The sequence below is a fragment of the Balaenoptera ricei genome, unplaced genomic scaffold (assembly GCF_028023285.1).
Source record: "Balaenoptera ricei isolate mBalRic1 unplaced genomic scaffold, mBalRic1.hap2 scaffold_781, whole genome shotgun sequence".
NCBI classification, from domain to species: domain Eukaryota; kingdom Metazoa; phylum Chordata; class Mammalia; order Artiodactyla; family Balaenopteridae; genus Balaenoptera; species Balaenoptera ricei.
Window position 1 is genome coordinate 1 of NW_026777969.1, and position 22,697 is coordinate 22,697.

Consider the following 22,697-nt stretch of genomic DNA (forward strand, 5'->3'; position numbering starts at 1 on the left):
GAACAAACACGCGTTTGGCCCTTATGATTAAACACAGTGGACACGCCCTCAAGGGGAGAGATCTTCCATAAGGGAAGGGCCCTTGGCTGAATAAGACGACCTCCATCAAAAGCGGCTCGTAGGGACCCGTGACAAAGGGCACCTGAAGAACCCCTGGACTGATCAAGGGAGACTCACCAGCAGGCATACTTCCTGGTCTCCTGCCAAGCCAGAGGAACTTCCCTAGGACCGCAACCAAAGCTAATGGCAAGGGAGCCATTCCAATGCCCAAAAGGCCGGGCCAAACACTTGCAGCAACTGGGTAACTTATCGTAGCATCTTGCACATTCGCATTCTCCCCTTCAAGGACAAGACCTTGGAGAAACCATGAGACCCAGGTCCTCCAGAACCAACGTGTCACCCACAGCCGTGCAATGAGAGAACGCACCCAACATCCTGGACCCTTGAACCGGCATGGCTTCTCTGGCTTGAAGCCATGCATGCTGGAGATCACAGGCTCGCAGCACCAGAAGGTGGCAGGACAAATTGACCCCTGCAACACACATTCACTCCAGCCCTTAAACCTGTAGCGTTGCCTTGGCAGCCGACTCCCTTCTTTCTGCATGGTTGGGCCCAAAGACCTCCGGGAAGAGCTCCAAACCTCAGGGAATGCTATGCCGACGTGGTATAGCAATGACGCTGGGCTGTCCTAAGGAACACCTTAACATCCTCAACATAGGGGCAATGAGGCCACACAGGGACAAAACATCCCAACGGCTCCAAATCGGTCCCAGTGAGAAGACACGATACTGTGCCGTGAAGGCACCATTCGCTGGAACAAGGACCCGCCGTGAAGCACATTGAGAAAGGAGAGGAAAAGGTTGGGATGGTCCACGAATGTGCACCTGTATTCCTTCCCTACACGGGGCTCCAAATGCTCCTGAAGATATCCCAAAAGAGTTCCGGGAACCCTATGTCCACCGACATATCCACCCATACCGATCTATCCACCCAACAGTAAGCCTGTGGGCTTAGCCAACACTCTCCCGTGTATTCCGCGCTCGCCTTGCCTTACTCTCTCCACCAGGATCCAAACGAATCCACCCCTCACCTAAGTAGCTTGATATCCCCTGGATTTGCCTAAGGCATTTTCCAAACTCTCCACACACAACACACAAGCAGGACACAACCCAAGGAGGTGCCATCAGCGTCGCCCAAATCCCGGGGACAGTGGCCCATTTGATTTCCCCCGACCATCAGGGCAAACCTGAACTATATCCCACCTTCCAAGCTGAACATGACATAGACGCCTGGCCTGGCCAGGACTCCTTCTCTGACCCTGAGTGCAGAGACTTCTGTTTCCTTGCGGGAACAAGGCAACGACCTGAGCTTGAGGGTGGCCTGTAGATCTCAATGGCAAGCCAGAGGAGTACCAGTGGCTCACGCTTCCTTTCGCACCCGCACGCTGACCGCGGCAGGGGATAGCAGTTCTGGCTAGACTCAGGTGCCCAGAGACGTCAAGTTGTCCTTAGCCTTCCCACGTAGATGGACATCCCAGGCTCCTTTCCACATGGCTCTTTCTGCACGAGAAGCCCGCCACCCTCCACTTGAACAATGTTGCTGCGCACGCCCACAGTAGCAAATGCAACATGGACCTCTCCCTAATTTTCCTTTGGGAGCCACGTGCTGGACCTCAGTTAGGATGAGAAGACGGTAGGTATTGCTCATTCATTCTGTTTAGATTTCCAAGGAATGCATTTATGGGAGTCCTCACTGATCCACGCTCCTGCTCAAAGGCTGGACGTGCAAAGTCGCGGACTGTCAGCAAGCTCAATCCTCTCAGCAGTAGGGAGCGGCCAGACTCGAGCCACGGGGCAGGAAGTGCACCCACGTCTCAGGGCATCGGAGCTCGGGTGCCCCAGGAAGAGCCCAGAATGTGACGGTGTAGTCTCGCGGCACAAGTCCCCGTGGCCAAACTTCTAGGTTTCTTCAAAGAAGTTCCGTTTACCCCCACAAGGTTTCTACCAGGAACCTTGTCGAGCCAGAGGCGATGCCCTTGGATCACACAGAAAGCTATTGGCATTGGAGATATTCCAATGCCCAAACTGGCAGGGCAAACCCTTGCAGCAACTGGGTTACTTGCCCTGGCGCCTTGTATTTTCGCCCCCAGGCCCGTCAGTGACATGACCGCGGAGAAACCTGAGACCCATTCATTTGTTCAGAGTTCCAAGCAGTGCATTTATGGGAGTCATCATCAATCCACCTGCTCAAAGGCTGCATGTTCAAAGTCACAGGCTCCAGCGCGGGGCAGCCACCGATCTCAATCATGTCAGCAGTCAGGAGTGGCCAGAGGCGACCCACGGGGCTGCAAATGGAGCTAAGGATCATGGCATCAGATCTGGGGTTCCCCTGCAAGAGCCAAGAAGGTGAGGGTGTAGTCTCAGTGCACAAGTCCCCGTGGCCAAACATCTAGGTTTCTGCAAAGAAGTTCCACTCACCACCGCAAGGTTCCTACGAGGATCCTCAAGGACTTCACGCCAAAACCACTCTGAGACTCTTTTGACTTGACTTGCCTCACCTTGCCACACTCTCCTCACTTCGCCAGGTATCATGGACTATACAGAGGGCCCAATGCTGCTGCAGGTGTTTGTTCCCTGGCACTCCACCACATGCCTCAGGGTGACAGAACACAGGGATGTTTGAGAAAAGTGAACGGGCGCACAGAGGCAAAGGGTGATACCGCCCACCGATGTGCGCTATATCTCCCCTCAGCATTTCATTTGCAGTCCATCATGTCTGTGTGTCCACAGCCAAACGTGAATGCATCGTGGCACAGATGCCTTCAGAGCGCACGGGCATCAGCACAAAGAGCACGGCCGTCCATCATCCCCCCGGTATGGGCCTTGAACGTTCCTGCCTGAGCCACCTCCCCTCCGACACAGCATAAGGATGTCATCCTGAACTGCTGAGACACCCTCAGGGGAACTGGGATTACTCAGCGTAAAAGCCACTGCCCTCTGGGGAACCAAACCACTCCTGGCGCATACGCTTCCACACAATGGATTCACCCTCAAGGGGAAATGTGGTCCCTGAGATCTTCCACAAGGGAACGGCCCTTGGCCAAATGGGACGACCTCCAACAAAAGCCGCTTGTAGGGACCAGTGACAAAACGCACCAGAGAAACTCCTGGACTGAACAATGGAGATTCACCTGCAGCCAGACTTCCTGGCCTGCTGCCAAGACTGGCCACCAACACTTGGCCCACGCACAAAGCTAATGGCATCAGAATCATTCCGACGCCCAACGTGGCGGGGCAAACACTTGCAGCAATTGTGTAACTTGCAGTGGTGTCTGGTACTTTCACCCTCATCAGTGGCGTGACATTGGGGAAACCCTGAGGCCCAGGTCCTCTACAAGCAACTTGTTACCCACAGCCATGCAACGACAGAACTCAGACAACAGCCTAGACACTTGAACCGGTATGACTTGTCTAGCCTGTGGCCAGGCTCGCCGGTTACCACAGTCTCGACGCACCAGCGGGTGGCAGGAAAAATGACACCCACACCACACATCCTCTCCTGCCCGTAAACCTGCAGCTTTTCCTTGGCAGCCAACTCCCTTGTTTCTGCACGGTTGCACCCAATGACCTCCGGGTAGAGCTCCAATCCTCAGGGAACGCTATGTGGGCTGGGTATAGAATCGATGCCTGGCTGTCCTCAGGAACACCTTCACATCTTCAACACAGGGGGAACGTGGTCAGACAGGGACCAAACACCCCAAGGCCTCCAAATCGGCCCCCATGAGGAGACACCATACTGTGCCATGAAGGCAACCATTCGCTGGCACAAGAACCCGCCATGAAGCAAATCGACCAGGGAGAGGAAAGAGGCGGGACAGTCCACAAATGTGCTCCCGTATTCCCTCCCTACACGTGCCTCCAGATGCTCCTGAGGGAATCCCAAATGTGTTCCGGGAACCCGATGGCCACCGTCGATCTATCCACCCACCAGTAAACCTGTGGGCTTAGCCAGCCATCTCACGTGTCTCTTTCACTCGCCTTGCCTTACTCTCTCTCCACTGGGATCCCAACGTGTCACGGCAAGATGCCAGAGCCACCCCTCACCAAAGAAGCTTGCCGTGACCAAGTTTGACTAAGGCATTTTCCAGCCCCTTCACACAGCACACACAAGCAGGACACAACCCGAGGAGGAGCCATCAGATTGGCCAAACTCCCAGGAACAGTGGCCCATTTGATTTCTCCCCTCAGCAGGAGAAACCTAAACTGCATCTGGTCTCCCAAGCAGAACATGACAAAGAAGCCTGCCCTAGGCCTGGAATCCTGTTCTGACCCTGAGCCTACAGACTTCTGTTTCTTTGAGGCCACAAGGCAATGACCAGCAGGTGGGGGCAGCCTGTAGAACTCAAGTGCAGGTGGCAGGACGAGCAATGGCTCACGCTTCCTCTCCTACCTGCATGCTGAACCGTGGCAGGGGACAGCAGTCCTGGCTAGACCAAGGAACCCAGAGACGGCACGCTGTCCCAAGCCTTCCCACCTGGATTGGCATCCCAGGCTCCTTTCCCAATGGCTCTTCTCCCCAGGAGATGACCACAACCCTCAACTTGAACAACGTGGCTGTAGACACCCACGGCCGCAAATGCAACGTGAACCTCTCCCTACTTTCCTTTGGGGAGCCACGTGCTGGACCTCAGTTCCAACGAGGAGACGGTAGGGATTTCTCACTCATTTTGTTCAGATTTCCAAGGAATGCATTTGTGGGAGTCATCATCGATCCAAGCACATGCTCAAACGGTGGACATGCAAAGTTGCAGATTCCACCATGGGACGGCCAGCGAGCTGAATCTTATCAGCGTACGGAAGTGGCCAGAGCCGAGCCACGGGTCAGGAAATGCAGCCAGTTCTCAGGGCATCAAAGCTCGTGTTCCCCGAGAAAAGACCAGAAGGTGAGGGTGTAGCCCCGGTGCACACGTTCCCATCGCCAAACCTTTAGGTTTAGCAAAGAAGTGTCGCTTACCGCAACAAGGGTTAAAGCAGGATCCTCAAGGAATGCACGCCAACACCCCTCTGAGACTCCTTCGGCTGGCCTCGCCTTGCCACACCGTCCTCACTTCAACGGGTATCAGGGATTATACGGATGGCCCCAGGCTGCTGCTGGCATTCCTTCCCTGGCATTCCACCTGGCTCGGGGTGAGAGAACACACGCATGCTTGAGGAGGGTGCACAGGCGCACCGAGGGAAAGGGCGATACCACCCAGCATTGTGTGTTCTATCTCTCCTCAACATTTCATTTACTGTCCATCTTGCCTGTGTGTCCGCAGGCAAACGTGAAAGCATCGTGACACTGGCGCCTTCAGAGCGTGCGGCCATCAGGACAAAGAGTGCCACCGACCAACAGCCCCCTGGTCTCGGGCCCTGAAATTCCTCTCCTGAGCAATCTGCCCTCCATCACAGCAAAAGGATGTCTTCCTGATCCCCTGAGACACCCTCAGGACAACTGTGCCCCCTCAGCCTAAGAGCAAGTGCCCCCTATGGGAACAAACACGCGTTTGGCCCTTATGATTAAACACAGTGGACACGCCCTCAAGGGGAGAGATCTTCCATAAGGGAAGGGCCCTTGGCTGAATAAGACGACCTCCATCAAAAGCGGCTCGTAGGGACCCGTGACAAAGGGCACCTGAAGAACCCCTGGACTGATCAAGGGAGACTCACCAGCAGGCATACTTCCTGGTCTCCTGCCAAGCCAGAGGAACTTCCCTAGGACCGCAACCAAAGCTAATGGCAAGGGAGCCATTCCAATGCCCAAAATGGCGGGCCAAACACTTGCAGCAACTGGGTAACTTATCGTAGCACCTTGCACATTCGCATTCTTCCCCTCAAGGACAAGACCTTGGAGAAACCATGAGACCCAGGTCCTCCAGAACCAACGTGTCACCCACAGCCGTGCAATGAGAGAACGCACCCAACATCCTGGACCCTTGAACCGGCATGGCTTCTCTGGCTTGAAGCCATGCATGCTGGAGATCACAGGCTCGCAGCACCAGAAGGTGGCAGGACAAAATGACCCCTGCAGCACACATTCACTCCAGCCCTTAAACCTGTAGCGTTGCCTTGGCAGCCGACTCCCTTCGTTCTGCATGGTTGGGCCCAAAGACCTCCGGGAAGAGCTCCAAACCTCAGGGAATGCTATGCCGACCTGGTATAGCAATGACGCTGGGCTGTCCTAAGGAACACCTTAACATCCTCAACATAGGGGCAATGAGGCCACACAGGGACAAAACATCCCAACGGCTCCAAATCGGTCCCAGTGAGAAGACACCATACTGTGCCGTGAAGGCACCATTTGCTGGAACAAGGACCCGCCGTGAAGCACATTGAGAAAGGAGAGGAAAAGGTTGGGATGGTCCACGAATGTGCACCTGTATTCCTTCCCTACACGGGGCTCCAAATGCTCCTGAAGATATCCCAAAAGAGTTCCGGGAACCCTATGTCCACCGACATATCCACCCATACCGATCTATCCACCCAACAGTAAGCCTGTGGGCTTAGCCAACACTCTCCCGTGTATTCCCCGCTCGCCTTGCCTTACTCTCTCCACCAGGATCCAAACGAATCCACCCCTCACCTAAGTAGCTTGATATCCCCTGGATTTGCCTAAGGCATTTTCCAAACTCTCCACACAAAACACACAAGCAGGACACAACCCAAGGAGGTGCCATCAGCGTCGCCCAAATCCCGGGGACAGTGGCCCATTTGATTTCCCCCGACCATCAGGGCAAACCTGAACTATATCCCACCTTCCAAGCTGAACATGACATAGACGCCTGGCCTGGCCAGGACTCCTTCTCTGACCCTGAGTGCAGAGACTTCTGTTTCCTTGCGGGAACAAGGCAACGACCTGAGCTTGAGGGTGGCCTGTAGATCTCAATGGCAAGCCAGAGGAGTACCAGTGGCTCACGCTTCCTTTCGCACCCGCATGCTGTCTGCGGCAGGGGATAGCAGTTCTGGCTAGACTCAGGTGCCCAGAGACGTCAAGTTGTCCTTAGCCTTCCCACGTAGATGGACATCCCAGGCTCCTTTCCACATGGCTCTTTCTGCACGAGAAGCCCGCCACCCTCCACTTGAACAATGTTGCTGCGCACGCCCACAGTAGCAAATGCAACATGGACCTCTCCCTAATTTTCCTTTGGGAGCCACGTGCTGGACCTCAGTTAGGATGAGAAGACGGTAGGTATTGCTCATTCATTTTGTTTAGATTTCCAAGGAATACCTTTATGGGAGTCCTCACTGATCCACGCTCCTGCTCAAAGGCTGGACGTGCAAAGTCGCGGACTGTCAGCAAGCTCAATCCTCTCAGCAGTAGGGAGCGGCCAGACTCGAGCCACGGGGCAGGAAGTGCACCCACGTCTCAGGGCATCGGAGCTCGGGTGCCCCAGGAAGAGCCCAGAATGTGACGGTGTAGTCTCGCGGCACAAGTCCCCGTGGCCAAACTTCTAGGTTTCTTCAAAGAAGTTCCGTTTACCCCCACAAGGTTTCTACCAGGAACCTTGTCGAGCCAGAGGCGATGCCCTTGGATCACACAGAAAGCTATTGGCATTGGAGATATTCCAATGCCCAAACTGGCAGGGCAAACCCTTGCAGCAACTGGGTTACTTGCCCTGGCGCCTTGTATTTTCGCCCCCAGGCCCGTCAGTGACATGACCGCGGAGAAACCTGAGACCCATTCATTTGTTCAGAGTTCCAAGCAGTGCATTTATGGGAGTCATCATCAATCCACCTGCTCAAAGGCTGCACGTTCAAAGTCACAGGCTCCAGCGCGGGGCAGCCACCGATCTCAATCATGTCAGCAGTCAGGAGTGGCCAGAGGCGACCCACGGGGCTGCAAATGGAGCTAAGGATCATGGCATCAGATCTGGGGTTCCCCTGCAAGAGCCAAGAAGGTGAGGGTGTAGTCTCAGTGCACAAGTCCCCGTGGCCAAACATCTAGGTTTCTGCAAAGAAGTTCCACTCACCACCACAAGGTTCCTACGAGGATCCTCAAGGACTTCACGCCAAAACCACTCTGAGACTCCTTTGCCTTGACTTGCCTCACCTTGCCACACTCTCCTCACTTCGCCAGGTATCATGGACTATACAGAGGGCCCAATGCTGCTGCAGGTGTTTGTTCCCTGGCACTCCACCACATGCCTCAGGGTGACAGAACACAGGGATGTTTGAGAAAAGTGAACGGGCGCACAGAGGCAAAGGGTGATACCGCCCACCGATGTGTGCTATATCTCCCCTCAGCATTTCATTTGCAGTCCATCATGTCTGTGTGTCCACAGCCAAACGTGAATGCATCGTGGCACAGATGCCTTCAGAGCGCACGGGCATCAGCACAAAGAGCACGGCCGTCCATCATCCCCCCGGTATGGGCCTTGAACGTTCCTGCCTGAGCCACCTCCCCGCCGACACAGCATAAGGATGTCATCCTGAACTGCTGAGACACCCTCAGGGGAACTGGGATTACTCAGCGTAAAAGCCACTGCCCTCTTGGGAACCAAACCACTCCTGGCGCATACGCTTCCACACAATGGATTCACCCTCAAGGGGAAATGTGGTCCCTGAGATCTTCCACAAGGGAACGGCCCTTGGCCAAATGGGACGACCTCCAACAAAAGCCGCTTGTAGGGACCAGTGACAAAACACACCAGAGAAACTCCTGGAGTGAACAATGGAGATTCACCTGCAGCCATACTTCCTGGCCTGCTGCCAAGACTGGCCACCAACACTTGGCCCACGCACAAAGCTAATGGCATCAGAATCATTCCGACGCCCAACGTGGCGGGGCAAACACTTGCAGCAATTGTGTAACTTGCAGTGGTGTCTGGTACTTTCACCCTCATCAGTGGCGTGACATTGGGGAAACCCTGAGGCCCAGGTCCTCTACAAGCAACTTGTTACCCACAGCCATGCAACGACAGAACCCAGACAACAGCCTAGACACTTGAACCGGTATGACTTGTCTAGCCTGTGGCCAGGCTCGCCGGTTACCACAGTCTCGACGCACCAGCGGGTGGCAGGAAAAATGACACCCACACCACACATCCTCTCCTGCCCTTAAACCTGCAGCGTTTCCTTGGCAGCCAACTCCCTTGTTTCTGCACGGTTGCACCCAATGACCTCCGGGTAGAGCTCCAATCCTCAGGGAACGCTATGTGGGCTGGGTATAGAATCGATGCCTGGCTGTCCTCAGGAACACCTTCACATCTTCAACACAGGGGGAACGTGGTCAGACAGGGACCAAACACCCCAAGGCCTCCAAATCGGCCCCCATGAGGAGACACCATACTGTGCCATGAAGGCAACCATTCGCTGGCACAAGAACCCGCCATGAAGCAAATCGACCAAGGAGAGGAAAGAGGCGGGACAGTCCACAAATGTGCTCCCGTATTCCCTCCCTACACGTGCCTCCAGATGCTCCTGAGGGAATCCCAAATGTGTTCCGGGAACCCCATGGCCACCGTCGATCTATCCACCCACCAGTAAACCTGTGGGCTTAGCCAGCCATCTCACGTGTCTCTTTCACTCGCCTTGCCTTACTCTCTCTCCACCGGGATCCCAACGTGTCACGGCAAGATGCCAGAGCCACCCCTCACCAAAGAAGCTTGCCGTGACCAAGTTTGACTAAGGCATTTTCCAGCCCCTTCACACAGCACACACAAGCAGGACACAACCCGAGGAGGAGCCATCAGATTGGCCAAACTCCCAGGAACAGTGGCCCATTTGATTTCTCCCCTCAGCAGGAGAAACCTAAACTGCATCTGGTCTCCCAAGCAGAACATGACAAAGAAGCCTGCCCTAGGCCTGGAATCCTGTTCTGACCCTGAGCCTACAGACTTCTGTTTCTTTGAGGCCACAAGGCAATGACCAGCAGGTGGGGGCAGCCTGTAGAACTCAAGTGCAGGTGGCAGGACGAGCAATGGCTCACGCTTCCTCTCCTACCTGCATGCTGAACCGTGGCAGGGGACAGCAGTCCTGGCTAGACCAAGGAACCCAGAGACGGCACGCTGTCCCAAGCCTTCCCACCTGGATTGGCATCCCAGGCTCCTTTCCCAATGGCTCTTCTCCCCAGGAGATGACCACAACCCTCAACTTGAACAACGTGGCTGTAGACACCCACGGCCGCAAATGCAACGTGAACCTCTCCCTACTTTCCTTTGGGGAGCCACGTGCTGGACCTCAGTTCCAACGAGGAGACGGTAGGGATTTCTCACTCATTTTGTTCAGATTTCCAAGGAATGCATTTGTGGGAGTCATCATCGATCCAAGCACATGCTCAAACGGTGGACATGCAAAGTTGCAGATTCCACCATGGGACGGCCAGCGAGCTGAATCTTATCAGCGTACGGAAGTGGCCAGAGCCGAGCCACGGGTCAGGAAATGCAGCCAGTTCTCAGGGCATCAAAGCTCGTGTTCCCCGAGAAAAGACCAGAAGGTGAGGGTGTAGCCCCGGTGCACACGTTCCCATCGCCAAACCTTTAGGTTTAGCAAAGAAGTGTCGCTTACCGCAACAAGGGTTAAAGCAGGATCCTCAAGGAATGCACGCCAACACCCCTCTGAGACTCCTTCGGCTGGCCTGGCCTTGCCACACTGTCCTCACTTCAACGGGTATCAGGGATTATACGGATGGCCCCAGGCTGCTGCTGGCATTCCTTCCCTGGCATTCCACCTGGCTCGGGGTGAGAGAACACACGCATGCTTGAGGAGGGTGCACAGGCGCACCGAGGGAAAGGGCGATACCACCCAGCATTGTGTGTTCTATCTCTCCTCAACATTTCATTTACTGTCCATCTTGCCTGTGTGTCCGCAGGCAAACGTGAAAGCATCGTGGCACTGGCGCCTTCAGAGCATGCGGCCATCAGGACAAAGAGTGCCACCGACCAACAACCCCCTGGTCTCGGGCCCTGAAATTCCTCTCCTGAGCAATCTGCCCTCCATCACAGCAAAAGGATGTCTTCCTGATCCCCTGAGACACCCTCAGGACAACTGTGCCCCCTCAGCCTAAGAGCAAGTGCCCTCTATGGGAACAAACACGCGTTTGGCCCTTATGATTAAACACAGTGGACACGCCCTCAAGGGGAGAGATCTTCCATAAGGGAAGGGCCCTTGGCTGAATAAGACGACCTCCATCAAAAGCGGCTCGTAGGGACCCGTGACAAAGGGCACCTGAAGAACCCCTGGACTGATCAAAGGAGACTCACCAGCAGGCATACTTCCTGGTTTCCTGCCAAGCCAGAGGAACTTCCCTAGGACCGCAACCAAAGCTAATGGCAAGGGAGCCATTCCAATGCCCAAAATGGCGGGCCAAACACTTGCAGCAACTGGGTAACTTATCGTAGCACCTTGCACATTCGCATTCTCCCCTTCAAGGACAAGACCTTGGAGAAACCATGAGACCCAGGTCCTCCAGAACCAACGTGTCACCCACAGCCGTGCAATGAGAGAACGCACCCAACATCCTGGACCCTTGAACCGGCATGGCTTCTCTGGCTTGAAGCCATGCATGCTGGAGATCACAGGCTCGCAGCACCAGAAGGTGGCAGGACAAAATGACCCCTGCAGCACACATTCACTCCAGCCCTTAAACCTGTAGCGTTGCCTTGGCGGCCGACTCCCTTCTTTCTGCATGGTTGGGCCCAAAGACCTCCGGGAAGAGCTCCAAACCTCAGGGAATGCTATGCCGACCTGGTATAGCAATGACGCTGGGCTGTCCTAAGGAACACCTTAACATCCTCAACATAGGGGCAATGAGGCCACACAGGGACAAAACATCCCAACGGCTCCAAATCGGTCCCAGTGAGAAGACACCATACTGTGCCGTGAAGGCACCATTCGCTGGAACAAGGACCCGCCGTGAAGCACATTGAGAAAGGAGAGGAAAAGGTTGGGATGGTCCACGAATGTGCACCTGTATTCCTTCCCTACACGGGGCTCCAAATGCTCCTGAAGATATCCCAAAAGAGTTCCGGGAACCCTATGTCCACCGACATATCCACCCATACCGATCTATCCACCCAACAGTAAGCCTGTGGGCTTAGCCAACACTCTCCCGTGTATTTCCCGCTCGCCTTGCCTTGCTCTCTCCAGCAGGATCCAAACGAATCCACCCCTCACCTAAGTAGCTTGATATCCCCTGGATTTGCCTAAGGCACTTTCCAAACTCTCCACACACAACACACAAGCAGGACACAACCCAAGGAGGCGCCATCAGCGTCACCCAAATCCCGGGGACAGTGGCCCATTTGATTTCCCCCGACCATCAGGGCAAACCTGAACTATATCCCACCTTCCAAGCTGAACATGACATAGACGCCTGGCCTGGCCAGGACTCCTTCTCTGACCCTGAGTGCAGAGACTTCTGTTTCCTTGCGGGAACAAGGCAACGACCTGAGCTTGAGGGTGGCCTGTAGATCTCAATGGCAAGCCAGAGGAGTACCAGTGGCTCACGCTTCCTTTCGCACCTGCACGCTGACCGCGGCAGGGGATAGCAGTTCTGGCTAGACTCAGGTGCCCAGAGACGTCAAGTTGTCCTTAGCCTTCCCACGTAGATGGACATCCCAGGCTCCTTTCCACATGGCTCTTTCTGCACGAGAAGCCCGCCACCCTCCACTTGAACAATGTTGCTGCGCACGCCCACAGTAGCAAATGCAACATGGACCTCTCCCTAATTTTCCTTTGGGAGCCACGTGCTGGACCTCAGTTAGGATGAGAAGACGGTAGGTATTGCTCATTCATTTTGTTTAGATTTCCAAGGAATGCCTTTATGGGAGTCCTCACTGATCCACGCTCCTGCTCAAAGGCTGGACGTGCAAAGTCGCGGACTGTCAGCAAGCTCAATCCTCTCAGCAGTAGGGAGCGGCCAGACTCGAGCCACGGGGCAGGAAGTGCACCCACGTCTCAGGGCATCGGAGCTCGGGTGCCCCAGGAAGAGCCCAGAATGTGACGGTGTAGTCTCGCGGCACAAGTCCCCGTGGCCAAACTTCTAGGTTTCTTCAAAGAAGTTCCGTTTACCCCCACAAGGTTTCTACCAGGAACCTTGTCGAGCCAGAGGCGATGCCCTTGGATCACACAGAAAGCTATTGGCATTGGAGATATTCCAATGCCCAAACTGGCAGGGCAAACCCTTGCAGCAACTGGGTTACTTGCCCTGGCGCCTTGTATTTTCACCCCCAGGCCCGTCAGTGACATGACCGCGGAGAAACCTGAGACCCATTCATTTGTTCAGAGTTCCAAGCAGTGCATTTATGGGAGTCATCATCAATCCACCTGCTCAAAGGCTGCACGTTCAAAGTCGCAGGCTCCACTGCGGGGCAGCCACCGATCTCAATCATGTCAGCAGTCAGGAGTGGCCAGAGGCGACCCACGGGGCTGAAAATGGAGCTAAGGATCATGGCATCAGATCTGGGGTTCCCCTGCAAGAGCCAAGAAGGTGAGGGTGTAGTCTCAGTGCACAAGTCCCCGTGGCCAAACATCTAGGTTTCTGTAAAGAAGTTCCACTCACCACCACAAGGTTCCTACGTGGAGCCTCAAGGACTTCACGCCAAAACCACTCTGAGACTCTTTTGCCTTGACTTGCCTCACCTTGCCACACTCTCCTCACTTCGCCAGGTATCATGGACTATACAGAGGGCCCAATGCTGCTGCAGGTGTTTGTTCCCTGGCACTCCACCACATGCCTCAGGGTGACAGAACACAGGGATGTTTGAGAAAAGTGAACGGGCGCACAGAGGCAAAGGGTGATACCGCCCACCGATGTGCGCTATATCTCCCCTCAGCATTTCATTTGCAGTCCATCATGTCTGTGTGTCCACAGCCAAACGTGAATGCATCGTGGCACAGATGCCTTCAGAGCGCACGGGCATCATCACAAAGAGCACGGCCGTCCATCAACCCCCTGGTATGGGCCTTGAACTTTCCTGCCTGAGCCACCTCCCCGCCGACACAGCATAAGGATGTCATCCTGAACTGCTGAGACACCCTCAGGGGAACTGGGATTACTCAGCGTAAAAGCCACTGCCCTCTGGTGAACCAAACCACTCCTGGTGCATACGCTTCCACACAATGGATTCACCCGCAAGGGGAAATGTGGTCCCTGAGATCTTCCACAAGGGAACGGCCCTTGGCCAAATGGGACGACCTCCAACAAAAGCAGCTTGTAGGGACCGGTGACAAAACGCACCAGAGGAACTCATGGACTGAACAATGGAGATTCACCTGCAGCCAGACTTCCTGGCCTGCTGCCAAGACTGGCCACCAACACTTGGCCCACGCACAAAGCTAATGGCATCAGAATCATTCCGACGCCCAACGTGGCGGGGCAAACACTTGCAGCAATTGTGTAACTTGCAGTGGTGTCTGGTACTTTCACCCTCATCAGTGGCGTGACATTAGGGAAACCCTGAGGCCCAGGTCCTCTACAAGCAACTTGTTACCAACAGCCATGCAACGACAGAACTCAGACAACAGCCTAGACACTTGAACCGGTATGACTTCTGTAGCCTGTGGCAAGGCTCGCCGGTTACCACAGTCTCGACGCACCAGCGGGTGGCAGGAAAAATGACACCCACACCACACATCCTCTCCTGCCCTTAAACCTGCAGCTTTTCCTTGGCAGCCAACTCCCTTGTTTCTGCACGGTTGCACCCAATGACCTCCGGGTAGAGCTCCAATCCTCAGGGAATGCTATGTGGGCTGGGTATAGAATCGAAGCCTGGCTGTCCTCAGGAACACCTTCACATCTTCAACACAGGGGGAACGTGGTCAGACAGGGACCAAACACCCCAAGGCCTCCAAATCGGCCCCCATGAGGAGACACCATACTGTGCCATGAAGGCAACCATTCGCTGGCACAAGAACCCGCCATGAAGCAAATCGACCAAGGAGAGGAAAGAGGCGGGACAGTCCACAAATGTGCTCCCGTATTCCCTCCCTACACGTGCCTCCAGATGCTCCTGAGGGAATCCCAAATGTGTTCCGGGAACCCCATGGCCACCGTCGATCTATCCACCCACCAGTAAACCTGTGGGCTTAGCCAGCCATCTCACGTGTCTCTTTCACTCGCCTTGCCTTACTCTCTCTCCACCGGGATCCCAACGTGTCACGGCAAGATGCCAGAGCCACCCCTCACCAAAGAAGCTTGCCGTGACCAAGTTTGACTAAGGCATTTTCCAGCCCCTTCACACAGCACACACAAGCAGGACACAACCCGAGGAGGAGCCATCAGATTGGCCAAACTCCCAGGAACAGTGGCCCATTTGATTTCTCCCCTCAGCAGGAGAAACCTAAACTGCATCTGGTCTCCCAAGCAGAACATGACAAAGAAGCCTGCCCTAGGCCTGGAATCCTATTCTGACCCTGAGCCTACAGACTTCTGTTTCTTTGAGGCCACAAGGCAATGACCAGCAGGTGGGGGCAGCCTGTAGAACTCAAGTGCAGGTGGCAGGACGAGCAATGGCTCACGCTTCCTCTCCTACCTGCATGCTGAACCGTGGCAGGGGACAGCAGTCCTGGCTAGACCAAGGAACCCAGAGACGGCACGCTGTCCCAAGCCTTCCCACCTGGATTGGCATCCCAGGCTCCTTTCCCAATGGCTCTTCTCCCCAGGAGATGACCACAACCCTCAACTTGAACAACGTGGCTGTAGACACCCACGGCCGCAAATGCAACGTGAACCTCTCCCTACTTTCCTTTGGGGAGCCACGTGCTGGACCTCAGTTCCAACGAGGAGACGGTAGGGATTTCTCACTCATTTTGTTCAGATTTCCAAGGAATGCATTTGTGGGAGTCATCATCGATCCAAGCACATGCTCAAACGGTGGACATGCAAAGTTGCAGATTCCACCATGGGACGGCCAGCGAGCTGAATCTTATCAGCGTACGGAAGTGGCCAGAGCCGAGCCACGGGTCAGGAAATGCAGCCAGTTCTCAGGGCATCAAAGCTCGTGTTCCCCGAGAAAAGACCAGAAGGTGAGGGTGTAGCCCCGGTGCACACGTTCCCATCGCCAAACCTTTAGGTTTAGCAAAGAAGTGTCGCTTACCGCAACAAGGGTTAAAGCAGGATCCTCAAGGAATGCACGCCAACACCCCTCTGAGAATCCTTCGGCTGGCCTCGCCTTGCCACACCGTCCTCACTTCAACGGGTATCAGGGATTATACGGATGGCCCCAGGCTGCTGCTGGCATTCCTTCCCTGGCATTCCACCTGGCTCGGGGTGAGAGAACACACGCATGCTTGAGGAGGGTGCACAGGCGCACCGAGGGAAAGGGCGATACCACCCAGCATTGTGTGTTCTATCTCTCCTCAACATTTCATTTACTGTCCATCTTGCCTGTGTGTCCGCAGGCAAACGTGAAAGCATCGTGACACTGGCGCCTTCAGAGCGTGCGGCCATCAGGACAAAGAGTGCCACCGACCAACAGCCCCCTGGTCTCGGGCCCTGAAATTCCTCTCCTGAGCAATCTGCCCTCCATCACAGCAAAAGGATGTCTTCCTGATCCCCTGAGACACCCTCAGGACAACTGTGCCCCCTCAGCCTAAGAGCAAGTGCCCCCTATGGGAACAAACACGCGTTTGGCCCTTATGATTAAACACAGTGGACACGCCCTCAAGGGGAGAGATCTTCCATAAGGGAAGGGCCCTTGGCTGAATAAGACGACCTCCATCAAAAGCGGCTCGTAGGGACCCGTGACAAAGGGCACCTGAAGAACCCCTGGACTGATCAAGGGAGACTCACCAGCAGGCATACTTCCTGGTCTCCTGCCAAGCCAGAGGAACTTCCCTAGGACCGCAACCAAAGCTAATGGCAAGGGAGCCATTCCAATGCCCAAAATGGCGGGCCAAACACTTGCAGCAACTGGGTAACTTATCGTAGCACCTTGCACATTCGCATTCTTCCCCTCAAGGACAAGACCTTGGAGAAACCATGAGACCCAGGTCCTCCAGAACCAACGTGTCACCCACAGCCGTGCAATGAGAGAACGCACCCAACATCCTGGACCCTTGAACCGGCATGGCTTCTCTGGCTTGAAGCCATGCATGCTGGAGATCACAGGCTCGCAGCACCAGAAGGTGGCAGGACAAAATGACCCCTGCAGCACACATTCACTCCAGCCCTTAAACCTGTAGCGTTGCCTTGGCAGCCGACTCCCTTCGTTCTGCATGGTTGGGCCCAAAGACCTCCGGGAAGAGCTCCAAACCTCAGGGAATGCTATGCCGACCTGGTATAGCAATGACGCTGGGCTGTCCTAAGGAACACCTTAACATCCTCAACATAGGGGCAATGAGGCCACACAGGGACAAAACATCCCAACGGCTCCAAATCGGTCCCAGTGAGAAGACACCATACTGTGCCGTGAAGGCACCATTTGCTGGAACAAGGACCCGCCGTGAAGCACATTGAGAAAGGAGAGGAAAAGGTTGGGATGGTCCACGAATGTGCACCTGTATTCCTTCCCTACACGGGGCTCCAAATGCTCCTGAAGATATCCCAAAAGAGTTCCGGGAACCCTATGTCCACCGACATATCCACCCATACCGATCTATCCACCCAACAGTAAGCCTGTGGGCTTAGCCAACACTCTCCCGTGTATTCCCCGCTCGCCTTGCCTTACTCTCTCCACCAGGATCCAAACGAATCCACCCCTCACCTAAGTAGCTTGATATCCCCTGGATTTGCCTAAGGCATTTTCCAAACTCTCCACACACAACACACAAGCAGGACACAACCCAAGGAGGCGCCATCAGCGTCACCCAAATCCCGGGGACAGTGGCCCATTTGATTTCCCCCGACCATCAGGGCAAACCTGAACTATATCCCACCTTCCAAGCTGAACATGACATAGACGCCTGGCCTGGCCAGGACTCCTTCTCTGACCCTGAGTGCAGAGACTTCTGTTTCCTTGCGGGAACAAGGCAACGACCTGAGCTTGAGGGTGGCCTGTAGATCTCAATGGCAAGCCAGAGGAGTACCAGTGGCTCACGCTTCCTTTCGCACCCGCACGCTGACCGCGGCAGGGGATAGCAGTTCTGGCTAGACTCAGGTGCCCAGAGACGTCCAGTTGTCCTTAGCCTTCCCACGTAGATGGACATCCCAGGCTCCTTTCCACATGGCTCTTTCTGCACGAGAAGCCCGCCACCCTCCACTTGAACAATGTTGCTGCGCACGCCCACAGTAGCAAATGCAACATGGACCTCTCCCTAATTTTCCTTTGGGAGCCACGTGCTGGACCTCAGTTAGGATGAGAAGACGGTAGGTATTGCTCATTCATTTTGTTTAGATTTCCAAGGAATGCCTTTATGGGAGTCCTCACTGATCCACGCTCCTGCTCAAAGGCTGGACGTGCAAAGTCGCGGACTGTCAGCAAGCTCAATCCTCTCAGCAGTAGGGAGCGGCCAGACTCGAGCCACGGGGCAGGAAGTGCACCCACGTCTCAGGGCATCGGAGCTCGGGTGCCCCAGGAAGAGCCCAGAATGTGACGGTGTAGTCTCGCGGCACAAGTCCCCGTGGCCAAACTTCTAGGTTTCTTCAAAGAAGTTCCGTTTACCCCCACAAGGTTTCTACCAGGAACCTTGTCGAGCCAGAGGCGATGCCCTTGGATCACACAGAAAGCTATTGGCATTGGAGATATTCCAATGCCCAAACTGGCAGGGCAAACCCTTGCAGCAACTGGGTTACTTGCCCTGGCGCCTTGTATTTTCACCCCCAGGCCCGTCAGTGACATGACCGCGGAGAAACCTGAGACCCATTCATTTGTTCAGAGTTCCAAGCAGTGCATTTATGGGAGTCATCATCAATCCACCTGCTCAAAGGCTGCACGTTCAAAGTCGCAGGCTCCACTGCGGGGCAGCCACCGATCTCAATCATGTCAGCAGTCAGGAGTGGCCAGAGGCGACCCACGGGGCTGCAAATGGAGCTAAGGATCATGGCATCAGATCTGGGGTTCCCCTGCAAGAGCCAAGAAGGTGAGGGTGTAGTCTCAGTGCACAAGTCCCCGTGGCCAAACATCTAGGTTTCTGCAAAGAAGTTCCACTCACCACCACAAGGTTCCTACGAGGATCCTCAAGGACTTCACGCCAAAACCACTCTGAGACTCTTTTGCCTTGACTTGCCTCACCTTGCCACACTCTCCTCACTTCGCCAGGTATCATGGACTATACAGAGGGCCCAATGCTGCTGCAGGTGTTTGTTCCCTGGCACTCCACCACATGCCTCAGGGTGACAGAACACAGGGATGTTTGAGAAAAGTGAACGGGCGCACAGAGGCAAAGGGTGATACCGCCCACCGATGTGCGCTATATCTCCCCTCAGCATTTCATTTGCAGTCCATCATGTCTGTGTGTCCACAGCCAAACGTGAATGCATCGTGGCACAGATGCCTTCAGAGCGCACGGGCATCAGCACAAAGAGCACGGCCGTCCATCATCCCCCCGGTATGGGCCTTGAACGTTCCTGCCTGAGCCACCTCCCCGCCGACACAGCATAAGGATGTCATCCTGAACTGCTGAGACACCCTCAGGGGAACTGGGATTACTCAGCGTAAAAGCCACTGCCCTCTGGGGAACCAAACCACTCCTGGCGCATACGCTTCCACACAATGGATTCACCCTCAAGGGGAAATGTGGTCCCTGAGATCTTCCACAAGGGAACGGCCCTTGGCCAAATGGGACGACCTCCAACAAAAGCCGCTTGTAGGGACCAGTGACAAAACACACCAGAGAAACTCCTGGAGTGAACAATGGAGATTCACCTGCAGCCATACTTCCTGGCCTGCTGCCAAGACTGGCCACCAACACTTGGCCCACGCACAAAGCTAATGGCATCAGAATCATTCCGACGCCCAACGTGGCGGGGCAAACACTTGCAGCAATTGTGTAACTTGCAGTGGTGTCTGGTACTTTCACCCTCATCAGTGGCGTGACATTGGGGAAACCCTGAGGCCCAGGTCCTCTACAAGCAACTTGTTACCCACAGCCATGCAACGACAGAACCCAGACAACAGCCTAGACACTTGAACCGGTATGACTTGTCTAGCCTGTGGCCAGGCTCGCCGGTTACCACAGTCTCGACGCACCAGCGGGTGGCAGGAAAAATGACACCCACACCACACATCCTCTCCTGCCCTTAAACCTGCAGCGTTTCCTTGGCAGCCAACTCCCTTGTTTCTGCACGGTTGCACCCAATGACCTCCGGGTAGAGCTCCAATCCTCAGGGAACGCTATGTGGGCTGGGTATAGAATCGATGCCTGGCTGTCCTCAGGAACACCTTCACATCTTCAACACAGGGGGAACGTGGTCAGACAGGGACCAAACACCCCAAGGCCTCCAAATCGGCCCCCATGAGGAGACACCATACTGTGCCATGAAGGCAACCATTCGCTGGCACAAGAACCCGCCATGAAGCAAATCGACCAAGGAGAGGAAAGAGGCGGGACAGTCCACAAATGTGCTCCCGTATTCCCTCCCTACACGTGCCTCCAGATGCTCCTGAGGGAATCCCAAATGTGTTCCGGGAACCCCATGGCCACCGTCGATCTATCCACCCACCAGTAAACCTGTGGGCTTAGCCAGCCATCTCACGTGTCTCTTTCACTCGCCTTGCCTTACTCTCTCTCCACCGGGATCCCAACGTGTCACGGCAAGATGCCAGAGCCACCCCTCACCAAAGAAGCTTGCCGTGACCAAGTTTGACTAAGGCATTTTCCAGCCCCTTCACACAGCACACACAAGCAGGACACAACACGAGGAGGAGCCATCAGATTGGCCAAACTCCCAGGAACAGTGGCCCATTTGATTTCTCCCCTCAGCAGGAGAAACCTAAACTGCATCTGGTCTCCCAAGCAGAACATGACAAAGAAGCCTGCCCTAGGCCTGGAATCCTGTTCTGACCCTGAGCCTACAGACTTCTGTTTCTTTGAGGCCACAAGGCAATGACCAGCAGGTGGGGGCAGCCTGTAGAACTCAAGTGCAGGTGGCAGGACGAGCAATGGCTCACGCTTCCTCTCCTACCTGCATGCTGAACCGTGGCAGGGGACAGCAGTCCTGGCTAGACCAAGGAACCCAGAGACGGCACGCTGTCCCAAGCCTTCCCACCTGGATTGGCATCCCAGGCTCCTTTCCCAATGGCTCTTCTCCCCAGGAGATGACCACAACCCTCAACTTGAACAACGTGGCTGTAGACACCCACGGCCGCAAATGCAACGTGAACCTCTCCCTACTTTCCTTTGGGGAGCCACGTGCTGGACCTCAGTTCCAACGAGGAGACGGTAGGGATTTCTCACTCATTTTGTTCAGATTTCCAAGGAATGCATTTGTGGGAGTCATCATCGATCCAAGCACATGCTCAAACGGTGGACATGCAAAGTTGCAGATTCCACCATGGGACGGCCAGCGAGCTGAATCATATCAGCGTACGGAAGTGGCCAGCCGAGCCGAGCCACGGGTCAGGAAATGCAGCCAGTTCTCAGGGCATCAAAGCTCGTGTTCCCCGAGAAAAGACCAGAAGTTGAGGGTGTAGCCCCGGTGCACACGTTCCCATCGCCAAACCTTTAGGTTTAGCAAAGAAGTGTCGCTTACCGCAACAAGGGTTAAAGCAGGATCCTCATGGAATGCACGCCAACACCCCTCTGAGACTCCTTCGGCTGGCCTCGCCTTGCCACACCGTCCTCACTTCAACGGGTATCAGGGATTATACGGATGGCCCCAGGCTGCTGCTGGCATTCCTTCCCTGGCATTCCACCTGGCTCGGGGTGAGAGAACACACGCATGCTTGAGGAGGGTGCACAGGCGCACCGAGGGAAAGGGCGATACCACCCAGCATTGTGTGTTCTATCTCTCCTCAACATTTCATTTACTGTCCATCTTGCCTGTGTGTCCGCAGGGAAACGTGAAAACATCGTGGCACTGGCGCCTTCAGAGCGTGCGGCCATCAGGACAAAGAGTGCCACCGACCAACAACCCCCTGGTCTCGGGCCCTGAAATTCCTCTCCTGAGCAATCTGCCCTCCATCACAGCAAAAGGATGTCTTCCTGATCCCCTGAGACACCCTCAGGACAACTGTGCCCCCTCAACCTAAGAGCAAGTGCCCTCTATGGGAACAAACACGCGTTTGGCCCTTATGATTAAACACAGTGGACACGCCCTCAAGGGGAGAGATCTTCCATAAGGGAAGGGCCCTTGGCTGAATAAGACGACCTCCATCAAAAGCGGCTCGTAGGGACCCGTGACAAAGGGCACCTGAAGAACCCCTGGACTGATCAAGGGAGACTCACCAGCAGGCATACTTCCTGGTCTCCTGCCAAGCCAGAGGAACTTCCCTAGGACCGCAACCAAAGCTAATGGCAAGGGAGCCATTCTAATGCCCAAAATGGCGGGCCAAACACTTGCAGCAACTGGGTAACTTATCGGAGCACCTTGCACATTCGCATTCTCCCCTTCAAGGACAAGACCTTGGAGAAACCATGAGACCCAGGTCCTCCAGAACCAACGTGTCACCCACAGCCGTGCAATGAGAGAACGCACCCAACATCCTGGACCCTTGAACCGGCATGGCTTCTCTGGCTTGAAGCCATGCATGCTGGAAATCACAGGCTCGCAGCACCAGAAGGTGGCAGGACAAAATGACCCCTGCAGCACACATTCACTCCAGCCCTTAAACCTGTAGC

General features: G+C 55.0%; 12 non-coding genes across 12 annotated transcripts; all 12 read right to left on the bottom strand.

The window, feature by feature from the left end:
- Nucleotides 1–1,667: 1,667 nt before the first annotated feature.
- On the bottom strand, nucleotides 1,668–1,759 carry LOC132358967 (small nucleolar RNA SNORD116). The gene has a single exon (XR_009500653.1). It is a non-coding gene; the product is annotated as a small nucleolar RNA SNORD116 (small nucleolar RNA).
- Nucleotides 1,760–2,148: 389 nt separating this feature from the next.
- Nucleotides 2,149–2,240, bottom strand: LOC132358973 (small nucleolar RNA SNORD116). Its single transcript, XR_009500658.1, has one exon. It is a non-coding gene; the product is annotated as a small nucleolar RNA SNORD116 (small nucleolar RNA).
- Nucleotides 2,241–4,681: 2,441 nt separating this feature from the next.
- Nucleotides 4,682–4,773, bottom strand: LOC132358951 (small nucleolar RNA SNORD116). The gene has a single exon (XR_009500637.1). It is a non-coding gene; the product is annotated as a small nucleolar RNA SNORD116 (small nucleolar RNA).
- A 2,425-nt stretch (nucleotides 4,774–7,198) lies between these two features.
- Nucleotides 7,199–7,290, bottom strand: LOC132358968 (small nucleolar RNA SNORD116). The gene has a single exon (XR_009500654.1). It is a non-coding gene; the product is annotated as a small nucleolar RNA SNORD116 (small nucleolar RNA).
- A 389-nt stretch (nucleotides 7,291–7,679) lies between these two features.
- Nucleotides 7,680–7,771, bottom strand: LOC132358975 (small nucleolar RNA SNORD116). The gene has a single exon (XR_009500660.1). It is a non-coding gene; the product is annotated as a small nucleolar RNA SNORD116 (small nucleolar RNA).
- Nucleotides 7,772–10,212: 2,441 nt separating this feature from the next.
- LOC132358962 (small nucleolar RNA SNORD116) lies at nucleotides 10,213–10,304 on the bottom strand. The gene has a single exon (XR_009500648.1). It is a non-coding gene; the product is annotated as a small nucleolar RNA SNORD116 (small nucleolar RNA).
- A 2,425-nt stretch (nucleotides 10,305–12,729) lies between these two features.
- On the bottom strand, nucleotides 12,730–12,821 carry LOC132358958 (small nucleolar RNA SNORD116). Its single transcript, XR_009500644.1, has one exon. It is a non-coding gene; the product is annotated as a small nucleolar RNA SNORD116 (small nucleolar RNA).
- Nucleotides 12,822–13,210: 389 nt separating this feature from the next.
- LOC132358976 (small nucleolar RNA SNORD116) lies at nucleotides 13,211–13,302 on the bottom strand. Its single transcript, XR_009500661.1, has one exon. It is a non-coding gene; the product is annotated as a small nucleolar RNA SNORD116 (small nucleolar RNA).
- Nucleotides 13,303–15,743: 2,441 nt separating this feature from the next.
- Nucleotides 15,744–15,835, bottom strand: LOC132358974 (small nucleolar RNA SNORD116). The gene has a single exon (XR_009500659.1). It is a non-coding gene; the product is annotated as a small nucleolar RNA SNORD116 (small nucleolar RNA).
- Nucleotides 15,836–18,260: 2,425 nt separating this feature from the next.
- LOC132358959 (small nucleolar RNA SNORD116) lies at nucleotides 18,261–18,352 on the bottom strand. Its single transcript, XR_009500645.1, has one exon. It is a non-coding gene; the product is annotated as a small nucleolar RNA SNORD116 (small nucleolar RNA).
- Nucleotides 18,353–18,741: 389 nt separating this feature from the next.
- On the bottom strand, nucleotides 18,742–18,833 carry LOC132358977 (small nucleolar RNA SNORD116). The gene has a single exon (XR_009500662.1). It is a non-coding gene; the product is annotated as a small nucleolar RNA SNORD116 (small nucleolar RNA).
- A 2,441-nt stretch (nucleotides 18,834–21,274) lies between these two features.
- On the bottom strand, nucleotides 21,275–21,366 carry LOC132358985 (small nucleolar RNA SNORD116). Its single transcript, XR_009500670.1, has one exon. It is a non-coding gene; the product is annotated as a small nucleolar RNA SNORD116 (small nucleolar RNA).
- Nucleotides 21,367–22,697: the final 1,331 nt, after the last annotated feature.